This window comes from Rattus rattus, chromosome 6, assembly GCF_011064425.1.
Source record: "Rattus rattus isolate New Zealand chromosome 6, Rrattus_CSIRO_v1, whole genome shotgun sequence".
Classification (NCBI taxonomy): Eukaryota; Metazoa; Chordata; class Mammalia; order Rodentia; family Muridae; genus Rattus; species Rattus rattus.
The window spans coordinates 124,652,148-124,668,552 of NC_046159.1; positions in this window are offsets into that span (position 1 = coordinate 124,652,148).

Consider the following 16,405-nt stretch of genomic DNA (forward strand, 5'->3'; position numbering starts at 1 on the left):
TCACTTTTGAAAGCAAAAAAAAAAAAAAAAAAAAGTTAGCAATCTGTTAGAATACAGAAATGGCAGTGGCCCCTCCCACAACTTGAAAGATCACATGTCGCTCTGCTAGTCTGCTTCTGTCTCTCCATATGGGAAAAATATAAGTAACTGGATAATTTTCCATCAGAAGAAGGCACAAATCCTAAAAGAGTAAGTTATCAGAAGGCATAAAGATGCTGGATATGTTCTAAATGGGAATGCAGATATGAAAATACGTAGCCAATTTCTTTTTGAGCTGTGTGTAATCGGGTGGAATTAAGCAAAAGCAAACTGGAAAGCAAAATATCCCAGAGAACATTTTGATGACAAATGGAAATATCTTATTGCATAGCAAGAGCCCTGGAACAGAGCAGAATATGAAACTGAACTAAGAATATCCAGTAAGGCTTCCCAAGGGTACAGCACTTCAACAAGAGATTGTTCCCAGGGCTTCCTGGCACATCAAGCACTGCTATTTTTGCAGGAGTTTGGTGAAAGATCATTAATTTTTTTTTTTACTTTGACTATCTGTTTCTTGGACATCACACTTCTCTTGGGAGAGGATACAGGATAAGCTGACAGAGCATGTTGGCACATTCACACTTAATGTTAATCCCCCACTAGAAACTGGGCTTATTTTTTTCCCCATGGTTTTGGCTTAGAATACTGTCTTTGCAGCCATAGAAAATAATGGCGTGTTTCACAGACGGTTGCAAAGGTAAACTTCCTCCAATAACATTTTAGAAACTGGATGATTAAATTAAAAAAATGTAATCTAATAAAAGGCATGGTCCAGAAAGACATTTGTTAAATGCATTCATTAATAAAAACACATTTCCCTCACCCCAGAGACCTCATAAATGGTGCTATGGTCTCCGTCTAGCCGGCCAAAGTTATTTAATTCGCAATGCAGTTGAAACTGAATGTCCTATAAATCAGATACATTATGGGTTAAGAGGGCCTTTGGGGAGACTGCGTTTGGAGGTACTGAGAGAAATAACCTAGGAATCTGATTGCTACTATATAAATTGTTTTGGAGACAATTGAATTTCAAGTCAGGACTCAGGATGCCAGGACCTTAAGTACCATGTGTTCTAGGAAATGGAAGGATTGGGGTAGAAAAAAGGAAGGACTTGGATGAGAAATTTTCTTATGGGACTGTAAGGGACAAGAGGAGTTCACAAACTCTTTTTTTTTTTTTTTTTTTTTTTTTTTTTTTATCAGCCTGAGGGTGAAGAGGTTCTTTTCTCTCCCCTCCGGGAAGTCCCTAGGAGGGATTCTCACTCTTCTTCCAAGCTCTCTCAGAAACTGCTGCTTTATTTTAGGCCCATAGTCCTCTGCAGAGCCCCTGCAATTCTGCGTGTCATCCTGCGTGCCACAGACTGTACTTTGCTCCTGGTTATCTTTCCAAGGAGGTTTGAAAGAGAGGAGATTCGGAAGATACATTGTTTCTCTCGGGAAGGTAGTCAGGGGTGCTGATAGCCCTGGAAAATAGAGACAGTGTCCACCAAAGCTGGGGGGTGGGCGCGCATACTCAGCTACTCTCCTTAACAGCTCTATGGGAACTGGGACTCTGAGTTCAAATGCGAACCCTATCCTGACTAGTGCTATGGTCCTGAACAGTACAGTCTTTGTCATCTACCTTCATCCACCCGAGTATGGCACACCAACTTGTTAACGTGTATTAGCTTATTGCTTTTTAATAAAGTCCGTCCATTTTTACTGTGCTTGTGATCTAGGCTTATTTTAAATGTAACACCTGTTTCTTACGGATAATAGTTTGTTCACTTACATCCTGAATTATTAACCTCTCCCCAGTTAGAACGGCTATTAGCAACCAGACAAAAAAGTAAATGCTAGCGAGGAGGTTGAGATAAACCAGTGTAAATTACTCCAGGCCTGAGAAAGAGTTTGGAGGCTCCTCAAAGATTAAAAATAGATCTGCCTAATTTGATGTAGTATCAAACTGATAAAGATCCAAGGGAAATGGGGCCAGCATAGCACAAAGGAAGCTACTCTGTTGCCTTTATTATGTCAGAAGTCCCAGTAAATAATATATGAAATCTAACTAGATTTCTCTCAGTCAATGAATGCATGTGTAAAGAGACACAATAGTGTAGTATTCAACCTTAAAGAATCTTGTCATTTGTACCAATATGGGCCATTATTGTAATAAGCCAGACACAGACGGTCATGCATCACACTTTCTCATATATGGAAGCTGGAATAAAAGCTAACAAGAGTGTTTGGTAGTGATTAGTAAATTTGTGGGAGGGTTACACTAAGGGGGTGGTAAGTTTTCTCAATACAGTTGTAGAGAAGGAATAAGTCCCGGTGTTTGGTAGCACAGTGAGAAGGTTATTGTTTGAAGTAACCTACCGTAGATTTTATGAAGATCAGGATGGGAAAAGCTCAAAGGCTCCAAATACAAGTGTAAATGAAATGCAAACCAAGGGGCAAGTGATTACTCCAATTTGATTAGTGATTGAAGTATATATTTACCACACTGAATCCCACTAATTGTATAGTTAGCGTGTGTGTGTGTGTGTGTGTGTGTGTGTGTGTGTGTGTGTGTGTGTGTCACACATGTGTTATGGGAAGTGGAGTCAGCTCAATAGACTATACTTAGAAAATAATAAACTAAAGGATGTTATGTGGAATTAGGTGTATGCCTTAGAAAAGTCCTTCAAATGAAGGTTAGGAATTAACTGAGAATGTTGATTTTTTTTTTTTTTATTAACTTGAGTATTTCTTATGTACATTTCGAGTGTTATTCCCTTTCCCGGTTTCCGGGCAAACATCCCCTTCCCTCCCCCCCTTCCTTATGGGTGTTCCCCTCCCCACCCCCCCCCCCTTTCCGCCCTCCCCCCCACCGTCCTGTTCCCTTGGGGTTCAGTCTTAACCGGACCCAGGGCTTCCCCTTCCACTGGTGCTCTTACTAGGATATTCATTGCTACCTATGAGGTCAGAGTCCAGGGTCAGTCCATGTATAGTCTTTAGGTAGTGGCTTAGTCCCCTGGAAGCTCTGGTTGCTTGGCATTGTTGTACATATGGGGTCTCGAGCCCCTTCAAGCTCTTCAGTTCTTTCTCTGATTCCTTCAACAGGGGTCCTTCTCAGTTCAGTGGTTTGCTGCTGGCCTCTGCTTTGCCTCTGTATTTGCTGTATTCTGGCTGTGTCTTTCAGGAGCGATCTACATCCGGCTCCTGTCGGTCTGCACTTCTTTGCTTCATCCATCTTGTCTAATTGGGTGGCTCTATATGTATGGGCCACATGTGGGCAGGCTCTGAATGGGTGTTCCTTCAGTCTCTGTTTTAATCTTTGCCTCTCCTTCCCTGCCAAGGGTATTCTTGTTCCCCCCTTTAAAGGAGTGAAGCAGAGAATGTTGATTTTTATGCCACGTGAAATTGTTTTCTGTATAATTCTTCTAAGTTTCATACATGGGATTCTGTTTTTTTTTTTTTTTAATGTGGTTTACTGTTTTTCATTTCTGTATTTGTAGAAGTAAAAAGAAAAAAAAGTGAAACACCTCTGGGGCTGTGATTTAAAATTTGTGCAGTGACTGAAGAACAGTCCTCTTGATCCAGCAGATCTTTGAACTTGTTGTGTTGTTGGGAGTGCATTGTTTCATAGCTTTTCTGATGGGTATCCCACAGGACCCAATGGCCTGTCCTGGCTTAGTCCTGCCTACCTCAACCTATAGTGTCAAATGTACAGGGACCGCATTTGATGCCTTTTAAACATTTTGTGATTCACTTTGCATATACATTTTAGTTTTTGTTGTGAGATGGCGTGTGTCACACTCATTTTCTTTCCTACCTTACAGCTTATGTAGTAGGCCTGTAGAAATTTCTTGTTGATGAAATGGCTTTCTCTACAGATGTCTTAGGTTTGGGACTAGACAAGCTGCCCAGGACGCCTAGCTGCATCTCTAGGTTCTGGAGACTAATCACACAGCATTAATGCCTTCCCCACAACGGCAATGGATGCGGCTTAAACCCTGGAGCTCCATACACATGCGTCCTTCCTAAAGTCTGTCCTAGCAGTGCGATCAGTATTTCATGCAGGTTATACCGATAACAGTGTATCATGTACTATTTTCTCACAAAAAATATAAACAAGTGTCTCACCAAGTGAGCATCCTTTAACCAATTACAACTCTTCTTTCTTTTTTTTTTAAAAATAAAAATCAAGATTACAATGAATAACACATTCAAATAAGTTCTTTAAAGGATTTGATAATTGAAGATGTCAAGATAATTATCACTTCATTTTATAGGATTGTCAGATAAATTAGAGTCATCTTTGACACCCAGAGATTACAGAAAACAACTTAGAAAAATCATTTTAAAAGTATGCTTTTATTCCTTTCCCTCAATTGGGCTGCCTTGTCTAGCTTCAAGAGATGTTTCTAGTCTCACTGCAATTTGATATGCCAAGGCTGGTTGATATCCACTGGAGGCCTCCCCTTTCCTGAGTAGAAGAGAAGGAGGAAGGAAAGGAGGTGAGAGGGAGGGACTAGGAGGAGAGCAGGTCCTGGAAGCTTCAATCCAGATGTAAAGTAAACAAATGATTAATAAAAATATATATGAAAATGTATGCCATTGCGTAAGCTTAGGTGTTCAAGTCTGGTCCTGTAAACTGAGCATTCACATTCAGGGCTGAGGTATTACTCAGTTTAGAGTGGCTGACAAGCATACGCAAGGCTGTGAATTTGATATCTAGCATCACCACAGGCAGATAGAGACAGACAGACCAACACAGACTCAAACTGTATACACATAATTATTATAGAATGATGAGAAATCGAGACTTACAATGTCTAACAACAGTAGAAAACATTTAATAAAAGTAGATGGAATATTTTAACTATCAAACAAGTGGTAAATATTGTACACATTGTATCTTAGTATTTACAATGATCATTTATCTGTTATTTACAAACAGAGCAATTGAGTAACTTGCTCAGGTTCACATAGTTAATATATAATAGGTTTCTAATCTACTACACTTGACCCTCACAATTAGAATATGGTAACATTTGGCATCTCTCTGGTTTTCAGCAAAAATGGTGATTTCTCTGCTCTGGTCTTTGAAATTATCCCAGAAACCAAATCTAAAGGAGCAATTTGCATTTCCCCTATTTCATTCATTTAACCCGGCACTACTCATGGAAAAGAAAACAAATTATGCATATGCTGGGAACTGGCTTGTTAGGAACCCATTAACTTTTAATTTTTAGCTGTCAAGATTTTAAACATGGAGGTTATTAGGTTAAACCTATCACTTAAGAAAATTATAAACACTTCCTTGGGGAAGAAATCAATTCTGTGAAGCTAAGACTACAAATTCAACTTGATGGCACATGACTTGACTGTAGCAGCACTAATCAACTACAACATGCTCCTCTCGAAATGGGATGCTGGCCTTCTCAAGAGGTCATATCAGCAGACAACCGTGGCTCCCACTGAGACGCCCTTATGGTCTTTAGCCTAGGCTAGACGACTGTTCCTGGTTCTTGTTAGTTACTGGAGATGGGTGAATAGCAAGATTCTCGATTTTCAGGTGAGTGACCCAGCGCGTATCAGTCAGAAGATAAGGTGCTTGCTCTTGGGTCTGCCTTCTATGTTTCCTCCAGAACTTCTCCAAGATTGAAAAACACTCCAAACTGTGATTAATGTGTTTAGCTAATCTGAACTAGAGGTGGCCTTGCACATAGTAAAAAAACCTAATTTTTTATGTGATTTATAAGCTTTCATTTGAAGGACCCTGACAGAGTTTGCCCTATACCCTGGCTCCTCACCAGCAATAAGCAAAATAAATAAATAAACAAACAAATAAATAAATAAATAAGAGGACTGGGGACAAATGACTTGTATGAATCGACCCATCAAAACTGTTTACACAGACGTGCCTCATTTAAGCCATGATTAAATTTTAATGTTATGTTGCCAATTAATTCTATTCAACAAACGAAACACATTTCTACAGGGAGGCATATGAATAGCTTCCCTCTATTTCTCTTACTGTAAATCTAAGAAATTATTTAGAATCTTTTCTATATTGGGAAATAAAGGCATTGTTTCCCAGAGATTCTACATCATTTCCTGATTCAGGAAAAGAATAGCATATAGTCCGGAGTCACGGAATACAGACAATGAATGAAATCTGCGGTTAGAAAACAGAAGGACACATAGTGCTCAAATCACAAATGACTTTCACCTAAGCCAGACTGGTTGAGCTCAGCCTAAAGTACTAGAAATCAGATGTGTTTCTAATATTGACGCTGTTAGAAGCCTGTTAGAAGTCTGAACTCCACTTACTAGTTGAATACTTTAATGCATCTATTAAACTATTGGGAGAAATTAAGGCAGAAGTACTTGAGTAACTTTGTACAACTCAAGCTCAGTATTATACGGCAAGCTGTATATTCCTACACCTCATTTGAAGCAGGAGATCTGGAAAGCTCAAATAAATATGAGTCAACATCTTAATTCTCTTTGGTTGAAATTTTGTATTTTATGAAACTGTATTTCTCATTTTTTACTGAGAAATAAAATTGTTTATATTTTCGGCAGGCAATTTTGATTCATAGCCATTGTAAAAATGGTTAAATCATTCTAATTTGATACATCCTCAATCTTATACATTAGTGGTTTGTGAGAGTATTTTCCTGTAGCGGTAAAAAGAAAAAGCAGCAGAGCAGATTCCCGAGGTCTGGTTCCTTGATGGTTCTTTCTCCTGAGAGCCTTCTGAACTAGCTTATCTCCATGCTACCCTCAAGTACTTTCTGACCTGCAGTCCTCAGAGCAGTTTCCAACTCTGCACCCAGTCAGACTGCCCCGCCCTCACTCACAGCTCTCTTGGCTGGTTTCTACCACGCCAGGCATACACTTCCCAATTCCATCGCTGGTCTATGTGTTCTGCCACCATACTCTCTCTTGAACTTAATTAAGTTGCCACATGAAAGAACGCATCACACAATATCTTCTGATCCAATTGATAAGATATAATTTGCCATGTAGAAAACACAAAATCCTGTACACACCCATCCCTTAAAAAGAGTCATAGCAACCTCTAATATGCACAGAGAAGAATCTTAACATATGCCGCCATGTCCTCCCAGCTGCCTCCCCTCGCTCCAGCCTCCTCTGCCTCTCTAAAACTTTTCTCCCGCCCATTCTATCCTTTCGTCCAATGACAGGCCTCATTCTATCCTGTATCTACCTTCACCTGCCTATTGACATCAACCTACATTTTTCCAGTATATTCTCTTAGCAATTTGAAAATCTATATGCATTCTTAATTCCAGTTGCCACGCTAAACATTAAGTCTCCATAGCAAACTCTTTTTCTGGGTCTTTCTGTGTGTATGCATCACAAGATTTCCTTTTTGATGCATTTGTCAGCAGAGTCTTAGGTTAATTCCATACATTAGTTCTTGTGAAAACTGCTATAACAAGCCCGGGTGTGGAAAATATATACTCGAATTTATTTACTTAGATGTCTATTGCAAAGTGAGATTGTTGATAATCTGAAAGGTCTATTATTAATTTTTCCAGGATGTTCCATGATGACTTCTGCAATGACTGTACTAGTTTACAATTCTGCCAGCCATGCACAAGGGTACTGCTTGCACTCTCTCTTTGCTAATACACATTCTAACTGCCTGGAAATGGCATATTTTTGTAGTTTTTGCTGTAATTTTCCTCATGATAATGATATTGAACATCCCCGCCCACATGCCAATTGGTCATTTCTATGTGTTTACAGGAATTTCTCTGTACTTTTTTCAGTTTGATTATACATGTTCTTGCCACTGAGTTATTCGTGTCTCCTCTTGGTTTTGTATATTAACCTCTTTTATGATATATGACCTGCAAACATTTCATGGGTATCTCTTGATAATGTCGATAATTCCCTTTGTTGTGCAATAGGGTTTTGGTTTGATATAATCTCATTTTGCCTGTTTTTTTCTTTTGTCATCTGTGCCTTTGGAATCACATGAAAATCACTGACATACCTAATCTCTGTAGCTTCTGCTAGCGATTTTGCAGGTTTGGATTTTATGTCTGATCTTTAATATGCTGTTCATACATAGGGTATCAGACAGGGTTTAATCTCTTTCACATACAGATGTACAGGTTATATGTTTGAAGAGACTGTCCTTTCTCTACCATGTGTTCTTGCCACCACTCTACAGTAAATTGAGAATAGTAAGTAGATTTATTTCTACATTTTTATTTGCTTCTTTGAACTATTTGTCTACTTTTAGAGAGTAAGGGCAAATTCATGATAGTTAATTGTAGTGATTTTGTATTGCTTTGGAAATTTGATGATGCAGCTTCCTTCCACTTTGTTCTATTTGTTCAAGATTGCTTTAACCATTCGGGACCTCCTTTGATTTAAAATAATTTAAAGAGTTTTTTTTTCTGTGTAATGTGTTATTGACATTTTGGTAAAAATAACATTAAATCAGTACATGCTTTTGTTAATATGGACATTTTAACAACATTAAAAATTGTCCTACCCTTGAACATGTTATATTCTTCCATTTTGTGTGTCTCTTTAACTTTCTACATCAGTGTTTTACAAAGTTTCAGTATGTGGATCTTCAGCTTCACTGATCAAACATATTCCTATTCACTTTTTATTGAAGCTATTGTAATTTTAAGTGTTTTTGTAGTTTATTAGCATATTACAAAACTATTGACTCCTGTGCATTAATTTTTATCACACAACTTTATGGGAAAAACTGTTCTGTCAAAATATTTCCAAGTTTTAGAGAGTTTGGTAGACCCATACATTTAATCATATTTTTTATAATTTGAATGACTTTTATTTATTTTTCATACCCAATTACTTTGGGTAAAATCCTCAATAGACTGTTTTATAAATGTGGCAAGAATGGACATCCTTGTCTTTTTTCTGATCTTAGAGGAAAACCTTTACTTTTTTTCTTTAAACCACAAATGCTTTCTATAGGCTTATCACTTTTTGCCTTTATTGTTTTAAGGAACACATTCTGTACCTACATTTTAAGAGTTTTTTTTTTAAATCATGAATGATATGACTTATAACAAATTAATTCTCTAAATCTTCTGAAGTGATGGTTTCATATTTAGCTTTTATATATCTCATGTATTGACTGTTTTTGTGCTGAACTATCTTTATACCTGATAAATATTCACTTGATGACAGTATATAACATTTGATTGTGCTGTTGATTTTAGTTTACAAGCAGTTGCTGAGAAGTTTTGCATCTATACCCATTGGAACAGTGACCTAAAAATTTCTTTTTTGTGCCTTTAGGATCCCTTATATGAAATGAGATTAGCAATATTTTTACCTCCCGATCTTTTTTTTGCAGGGGGAGACTTTTTTTCTCCATCTTTATTAAATTGGGTATTTCTTATTTACATTTCAATTGTTATTCCCTTTCCCGGTTTCCAGGCCAACATTCCCCTAACCCCTCTCCTTCCCCCCATTACCACCCTTCCTCCCAACCCCCCTCCTGTTCACTGGGGGTTCAGCCTTGGCAGGACCAAGGGCTTCTGCAGGGGGAGACTTTGAGCAGGCTTATTGCTTCTTTAGTTTAATGCTTCTTTAGCATATTGATAGAATTTACAAGTAAAGCTATGACACTTGCTTCTGGGCTTTTCTTTTCGGAGAAGGTTCTGACTACAGTGCTTGCTTATTTTTAGTCTGTGCTATTTTCTCTCTTTTCCTGATCCAGTGTTTGTAGGTTGTACATCCATGTGAATGTATCCACTTCTAGATTATCTAGTTAGTACTTTCATACATTCCATAGGTGCTTTTATGAACCTGTATATTTCAGTAGTAACAAATACAATGTTTCTACATGCAACATAGAGTTTTAAGTGTCCTCTTTTTTATTCTGTTAGTTTGAATAAAAATTGCCATTTTTTTGGTTGAGAAATTCAGTTCATTTTAATGAGCTATTGCTTTCCTGATTTTTATTTCATTTGTTTCTGTCCTGCTTTTTATTAATTTTTTTCTGGCTTTGGACATTTGGACATTATTCATTTTTAGGTAGCTTAGCTGTAAAATTAGATTGTTTATTTGAGATCATTTTTCTTTCTTAATTTCACTACTTTTAATAAATTTTATGTACTGGATTTCCATCTTTAGTTATCAGAATATATTTCCTATTGCCTCTGTCATTTCCTTTACTGTGCCATTGGTTGTCAGGAGGGTTTTGCGCCCCTCCCCCGTCTCTCATGATAATACTAAAGGCATTCTCCACCATAGCCATCTCAACTTTTCTGTTATTGTTGTTTTTTTAAGTTCACACTACAGAGGCCTGAAAAAACACTTGGCTTGACATGATTTAAATTTTACTGTAATTTTCAGAGTCGTTTTGTAGACTAACGTATAATCTGCCCAGAGAATGTCCCATGAATGCTTGAGAAGACTTCACATCTTTGGCATGTCTCTTGGGTCCATTTGGTGACAATTTAAATCCTTTCTTTCCTTATTGATTTTTCTGATCATATGAGAGTTGGATAGTAAAACCCCCTAATTTTAAAATATTATTGTCCATCCCTTTTGTTTCATTATGAGTTACTTTATATTTTTAATTTTCTTCACTTTGGGATACATAGAATTTTTACTGTAGTTATATACTCTTGATAAAGTGACACCTTTATCATGATGACATGATATTCTTTGTCTACAGTGTCTTAATTTTAAGGTCTGTTGTGTTGACATAACTAAAGATACTGTCCCTCTCTTTGATTCTCAAAACAGATATTAGGAACCTAAAGTAGTTAGCTATAATTATCAACTTGATACAATCTAGAATCATCTTGGAAAAGAGTCTCAACAAGTTATTACTTACAGTGTCTTGACCTGTGGATATGTCTTGGGAGGAGGGTTCCTAATCCATAGTGGATGTAGGAAGAGATAGCCCATTGTTTGTGGCACCATTCCCTGGGCAGGATGTTCTGAATTTGATAAAAGTAGAATAATTGAGCACAAGCATGCCCAAAAGTAAGTTTGAACACATTAATCTCTGCTTTTGACTGTGGATATGATGTGGTTCACTGTTTCTAGATCCTGCCACTGTAACTTCTCCACGATGATGGACTATAACCTGGAATTGTAATTCCTCCCTTATGTTGCCTTTTGTCATTGTACATGTTTTTTTTATCACAGTAACCTAAATGAAATGACAATAGCTCATCTTATTTTCATCCCATGTGTAACCTTAAGCTTTTTTTCCTTTTTTCTTTATTAGCAGTATTTCTTATTTACATTTTGAATGTTATTCCCTTTCCGGTTTTGGAATGGCATTCTCCAAGCCTTCCCTCCCCTTCTGTATGGGTGTTCCCTCTGTCTCCCCATTACACCTCACAATCACGTTCCTGGTTCCAGTCTTATGGACTTGGCTGCCTTCCACTAGTGCTCTTACTAAACTATTTCTTTGCTCTATGAGGTTGGGTCCAGATCTGAGTCATGTAAAATCTTGTTGGCTTAGTCCTGGAAGCTCTGGTTGTGGCATTGTTGTTCATATGGGGTCCCAAAGCACCTTCAAGCTCTTTTTGATCCTTCCTCTGATTCCTTCAACCGGTCCCGTTCTCGATTCAGTGGTTTTGCTGGCATTACGCCTGTCTTTGGCTTTGTGAACTGCAGATCTACATCCGGTTCCTGTCGGCCTGCACTTCTTTGCTTCATCCATCTTGTCTAATTGGGTGGCCGTATATGTATGGGCCACATGTGGGGCATAGCCTTAAACTTTAAAAAGTCCTTTATAAGGAGCTAGATTTTTTCTTTTATTGAAATTTTTATTCTCATGTAATATATCCTGATTATGGTTTTCTTTCTCTACAACTCCCAGTTCTTTCCTACTTCCCCTCCCTTCCAGATTTGTCTCTCATTGGAAAACAAAATGGATAATAAATGGATAATAATAAAATAAAGTAAAATAAAATGAAATGAAAAAGAAAAACTAACACATTTGAATTGGACAAAACAAACAAATAGTAGGAAAAAAAACAAAAGCTCAGGAACTGGAGATCTTTTCATTTGCATATTAAAGAGTCCCATAAAAACAATAAACTGGAAGCCATAATGCATACACAAGGGACATGGTGCAAATCTGTGCAGGCCTTGTCCATGAAGTAGCACAGAGCTAGACTTTTAAAAGACACCTACCTATTGGTTTGTAAATTTAACATATTTCTATGTAGTAACTAATAGATAAAGACTTGGCATTGCATTTTCTTAACTGTTTTGTGGCAGGCATGTAGTTATTGTGTTCCAGTGTCCCTATTTTGGTGTCATCCTTTTTAAAAATGTGTTTTTTTTAATGATATCCACTTTCTCTTCTTTTTCTTTTAGTTATCTACTTGAGATTTTCAAAGTTACTTTAAACTCGCATAAATTATCTTGTCGTTGTAAGTCCATTTAGGCTGATAGCTTCTCTCATAAGCCTAAATTAAACATTTTCTTCTCACTTTTGTGCTATGTCATAAGCTAACTAATTTCTATATAATATACACATTTTTAATAATTTGTATCTTCTAATAATTTTTTATTCTATCCTTTAGAGTTAAATGATTTATTACTAGCACTAAAATATTAGAGGATTCCGCATTTGTTTATATTCTTACCTAAGCATTTTATGCTGTTATACATTTTCCTCTTTTCACAAAAGTGAGGTGAGTAGCAATGGTTTCCTTTCGGGTTCGTTTGTTTGACTGGTTTTCTTTTCTTTTGGTATGGAAGCATCCTGCATTTGTGAAAGCAATCTTGTCAGTAATTACTCTGGATATACCTTTTTCTGTGATGTTTTTGCTGAGAAATCTACTGATGGTCTGAGGTTCCTTCGCAAATAATAAGTGTCATTTCTCCTGGGCTCAAAAATCTTTTCTTTTTCACTTTTGAAATTTTAATTTTAATATGTGCCACTGAAGACCTATTCCTATATTCTGATTTGTGGTATTGTTATGTCTCCTGCACCTACATGTTTATTTATTTTTTTCACAATTTGTCATGCTTTCTGTCAACATTTCTTTAAATACGCTTTATGTTTTTTTCTCTTTCTCTACTCCTTTTTGGACACTCATACTGTATATATTGTTTTGCTTAATGGTGTCTCACACATCCAGTAGATTTTTTTTTATCTCTTTTTCTTTTCTTTTGCCGGGAAATTTTTAAAAAGTTCTCTTTAAATTTACTAATAATTCTTTTTTTCTCTTGTTTTTGAGTTTGTTGTTTAAACTCACCACAGGGTATATAATTTAACCGTAAGTTTCTTTTTCAGCTTTAAATTTTGATAACTTTTATCCCCTTGTTAAACATTTTTGTTTGATATTGTTTTCTCTATTATATTTATTTCTTGATCTGTGTTCTTTTGTAAACCATGCTTCTTTATGACAATTATTTGTATTCTTTGTTTGAAAGTTTATACATTTCTATGGCTTTGTAGTTTGTTGTTGATGCTAACTTTAATGTCCTTTTCTCTTATTGCTCATAATTGCTACAACCATTTTAAAACATTTAAAAAATTATCTTGAATTTTCAATTTTTAGTTTTTTACCATGAGAGCTTTAGGTATTCGTAAGGTTGGTGGGCAGGTTTTTTGATAGAGACTCTAAACACACTGAAATGCAATTCAAAGTCCACAAAGGTAATTGAAGTCTTGAGTTCATCTGGGTGAACCTGAAATTTGCAATTGTAAAGTTGGCCTAAATGATGGATCAGTGGCTCCTGATCTGGCACTGTTATACATTTCCACTTTCTAAAGTGGGACTGCTCTGGTAGGGTGGGTCTGAGGCCCGCTGACATATGGAATTTCCGAAGCCGTCCAAGACTTTAGACCCTTGAATAAGTTTGTTTGAATAAATTTGTGAATTTTTTCTTTAAATTATGAAATAATATTCATGAAATAGACATCCTGGCATTAGAGTTTAAATTATCTTGTTTAATCTTTAGTGGTTTTCAAATTGTTTTTAAGACAAAATATTCACATTTCACAGAAGATAGGTAACCTGACTTAGGTTACTCTTCCACTAGGTGGCAGAGGGAGAATTTGCATTAATCTCTGAGTGACTCATTTGTATTAAACTTCCGGAAACTTTCTGAATGCTGATATAGGCCTTAGATAACTTTATATTTCATTATAAGTGGGCTTTGTAAAGAGGGCTTAAGATCAGGTTTGAGGAAATTATTTTCATTAATTAATTGCTTTAATTCTTGATTTACTATTAAAAGGATGTATAAACAGTTTGATGTTTTCCAGAATGATTTTTTGATGAGGGAATTTATTTGTGTCTGTATCGACTCCATTGATAGTTTGTGACAACTTTCAATGATTAGATTGTATTGTGAGTAGTTTTAAGTGAGAAGACACAATCTCAAACAAACAAACAAACAAACAAAAAGTCATTAGCTTTGCATCAATAGAGATTCACACACCTATAGTTTTCTTAAAAAAAAAAAAAAAAAAAAGGAATGCTACATTTACCACTAGAGGGAGTCATGTGGATTCATCAAAGAAACACTTTTTCCTTAACTCTAAATTTTCAACTAGCCTTCATAATTTGGTTTAATTCAATACTTTTATTTCAGAAATTAATTACTTGATTATATATATGTTAGATGTAAAACAGAAGAATTTTTGGACAATAATAACATGCAAACAAGAATACAAATAAACAGGCTGGGGAGAATGGTCCCCTCATGCTCATAACTTTGATTTGTTTTTATGGGTTTTTATTCCAGGGAAGGATTAGGTGTCTCCAAGGCAGGCATTGAGGCTTTAAAGCTCACGCCATTCCTAGTTCACCATTTTTTTGTGGATCAAGAGAGCTTTTCTACCAGGTTTGTCTTTTTTAAATGGTCACGGGACTCTAATTTTAAAATGTTCTAAAATTCTCTTAATTCTTTTCTTGTTTTAAAAGCAACAAAGACACTTGTTGTTCCGATCCAGAGAGTCTGCAGAACAGCTGAATGTGTAGCAGATGTCTGCATAAGCATTCCTACTGGGAGGCAGTGGAGGAGACAGAGAATCTTTTGCTAGCTGTAAAAGAAGAAAAGATTTTATGATAACCAGTTTGCCTCCCACCTTATGTTCTATTAAACTGTTTGTTTTGCACATACCTATTGCTTTTTGATCCTGGGAAAGTATGATTAACTTAGAGCTTGGAAAAACCAGTCTAAACTGTTCTGATGACTTATAAAATTATGTGTGTACTGTTTTTATACTTAATTATTCTAATGAGCAAAATTTAAATTTATTTACAGGTTGAATTGGTGATCATGAAAAACTCATATCTGAAATTTTACAAAATGCATATTTAAGATTTTAACATGAGTTTAGTAATATTCTGAAACCAAAAATTAATCTTTGATTTGTTTATTACAAACATCATTATCTAATATTATCAAACTAATACTTAAAAATTTTGAAATCAAAATTACATTGATGTTTCATTAAGTAAACTCTACCATGATATTACCAGGATGACTGTGATTATCTATAGTAAATATAATACCATATCAAATCAAAATGAATTACAAAGAAAATTCATCGTAACACTCTCCCATAGCCAAAGCTACTTCACATTTTAGTTTTCTTCATGAGCCAGTCTCAGACTGTTCTGAACTGTCAAATAAGGGGAAAATATATCTACTAAGTAAAAAACTTATAATGAAATTTGTCTTATTTACAATTTTAGAAATAAATGGGAAAAACATTTTCTGAAACTCACTAGGTACATAGCATTAAATTGCCTTTAAGCTCAAGATGTAATGTCTATCTTAAGATGATTTTGAAATGCCTCTTAGACTACTTCATAGAGTTCTGTGTTTTTTACAAGTGGTTGGCTGGCCAGCTTTACCATGGTTGCCTGGGAACTTGTTCCAAATATAAATGTGTAAACTGAACTCTGACACTGCTGATTGAGTGGGATAAGGTTCAAGGTTTTTTTTGATAGGTCTGGGAATGACTCATGAACCCTTAGAGCTTGAGAACTAGCAGAAATGGTAGTCAAAAACTGTGTCCAATGACTTATACAAATTACAGTAGTGCCTTGGTTTTTAAATTGAATTATTTTAATGATCAAAATTTAACATTTAAAGATCTAATAGGGTGATCATGAAAAAATCATTCAAAACTGTCAATTTGGCCTAAATTCAGTCAGAGATATTCACTTATTAACATGCTCAAAACCCTGGATCTGGCATTCTTTAAAAGGGATCTATGTGTTGGAAAACAGATCTTCAGGATAATGAGGTTAGTTTTGAGCTTGTATAGTTTTAAGCCATCTTGAGAGGGGAGAGGAACCCAGCTCTGTAGGGTGTGTTGGGCATTTTCTGATTGATAGCCTGTGCTGACATCTTAAACCAGCTATCTTAAAAACCA